The sequence below is a fragment of the Diuraphis noxia genome, unplaced genomic scaffold (genome assembly GCF_037042655.1).
Source record: "Diuraphis noxia isolate RWA-SAM2 unplaced genomic scaffold, SU_Dnox_SAM2 contig0005, whole genome shotgun sequence".
Lineage (NCBI taxonomy): Eukaryota > Metazoa > Arthropoda > Insecta > Hemiptera > Aphididae > Diuraphis > Diuraphis noxia.
Window position 1 is genome coordinate 6,208,716 of NW_028301715.1, and position 2,335 is coordinate 6,211,050.

General features: G+C 29.4%; 1 long non-coding RNA gene across 1 annotated transcript; it reads right to left on the reverse strand.

The window, feature by feature from the left end:
* Nucleotides 1-495: 495 nt before the first annotated feature.
* Nucleotides 496-1,119, reverse strand: LOC149054811 (uncharacterized). Its single transcript, XR_016192074.1, has 2 exons — nucleotides 997-1,119; nucleotides 496-885 (listed from the first exon to the last, which is right to left on the reverse strand). It is a non-coding gene; the product is annotated as an uncharacterized LOC149054811 (long non-coding RNA).
* Nucleotides 1,120-2,335: the final 1,216 nt, after the last annotated feature.

The window sequence follows — 2,335 nt, forward strand, 5'->3', positions numbered from 1 at the left end:
TTTTTTTGAAAGGTGTTACATAATAATAATAGAAAAGGTTTAAGGGGGCTGAAGCCATTGAACTATATGATACCTGGAATGCTCACCAAGCAGTGTTGCTCGAAACGGAATGTTAGAACGAGATGGGACATACTAATGGTGTTACTATTATATCTTTGTCTTACACATTGCGCTAATATCTTAAATTAATTTACCACGGTCCGCGATATTTTTTTAGACTTTAGTTTGGTTCTTAAAATTTGGTATCTTTATATTTTATTTTTTAACTTCCACAAAATATTTATGATTACATTGATAGAATATAAATAATTATAATTTATAATTTATAATACCTATAACAAGTATTGAAAGAAGCATGCTTTTCTTGTGGACTTAGTGTCCATTTGTCATACAAATGTAAAGGAAGTTTTAGGGAATTGTATGTTAAATGTTGGGAATAAAATATTAAGTTTTAAATCTAAAGTTAGACGGTTTTAATTCATAACTATAAGCATATAAAATGACGAAAATCTGATTTTTATTAAAATAAAAACATAGTATTTATAATATTATACATAATTGAAAGAAAAGTTACTTACACTACTTATCTGAAGCTGTACCTACAACTTACCTCAATTATTGTTCTTACTATTTCCTAACTTAATTTAAAATTGTATATGTATAATCTAGCTACGATTACTACTGGAAAGATCCAGTAGGTAAACTAGAATCTTCAATAGATGTTTGTTATACATCTTGGCCAAAATTCCCTAAAATAAATAATTATTTAAAGATACTATAAGAAATTGTAGATACTTTAACTATAGTCATAACCTTGAAGTTATATAATGTGTAAGTTATTAACTTGGTAACTTATGTTGAGTTGACTTCAGCTAGATATTTTTCCTGTAATGACAATAAAACTATATATTAATAAAAATATTTTACATAAAATAAACTAGCAAAATATTCAATTGTATAAGGAACCATAGCAAAATATTATAATTGATTTATTACATTTAAAAGCATTCATACAACCATTAAAGCATAATAAAAATAAAACCATACACCAAAAATTTACAATATTAGATTATGATAAATAAGTTTAAAAAAAAATAAGAGTATAAATAAGCAGTAATGTTGAAATAAAAGCATACAATAAAAATAATTATTAATTATAAAATAAATCAAGCTCAATTCAAATTTAAATGTATTGAACATGCACAAAAGCTTAAAACAAAGAACAAAACGTTAAACGAACGATATTATTATTATTTATTGGTAAACAGTGTCGTATTGATAGTGTGATAAAAAGAGATAGCAACACCATTCTTATCTGCTGTCTTTTTCTAACAGGCTATCTCGGTTATGTTTACATTGGTCTTATGGCGGGTGAGCATTCCAGTTATCATATAGTTCAATGGCTGAAGCATACCATGTTTTAAGGAGTAGTATTTAGGCTTTTCATATTACATGAACATTTTGGCTGTGTCAATGTGTGAGAAGTAAACAAGCATTAGTGTGTGTAATCCATTATCGCATTTTCGCAACAAAATTTGAATTCTCAGATTTACGATAATAATCTATTTTCTAGGTTTGCTCGGAAGTAGATTTACGACTTTATTTTTAGTTAATATAATATGATGCATAGTAAGTTTATATTAAAGATTCCACTTCCGAGCAAACTTAGAAAAGAGGAAGACAAACCAAAATTAGTTTTCAAAATTCAAATTGAGCTACTGGAAATATGTTTAATTTACTTTCGCTTATTGAGCTAAATGTATGAAAAAAAATGGGTTCTCCAGCCCCCTTAATAACAATAAATGTCTAAATTATATGAGTATAATAATTATAATAAGGTTGTGTTTTTTAGAGGTTAAATAAGTTTGTCCAGTCCTGTCTCCTGGAGGAACACGAATATGTCATTTGATATTTTTGCTGAGTAAAAAATTATCGAACCCATTGGTTATAGTATCGCCAATTTCAGAACTTTATGTCAGTCAATTTTTTGATAGGTAGCCGAACAAAGTTTATTTTTATTTTTTTGCAAAGACTCGGTTTAACTATTAAAAACGTACGTTGTATGGGAGCTCTGCAGCCGCCACCCCCCCCCCCCCCCCACCCACCAATAGTTGTGCCGATGGCAAAATTATTACATTATAATAATATAAATAACACTTAAATGTTATGTATATAAACGGTTCGGCGAGGCTAATCTGCAGGGGCGCCTCTGTCGCGGAGACATCGCGTGCTCCTTCTGCCTCTGCTGCTGTTGCTGCTGAGCGGGTACACCCACGGGCTATAAATAAACACACGCGTACGCTTATAGATGGGTACCTAATAATAATAATAATAA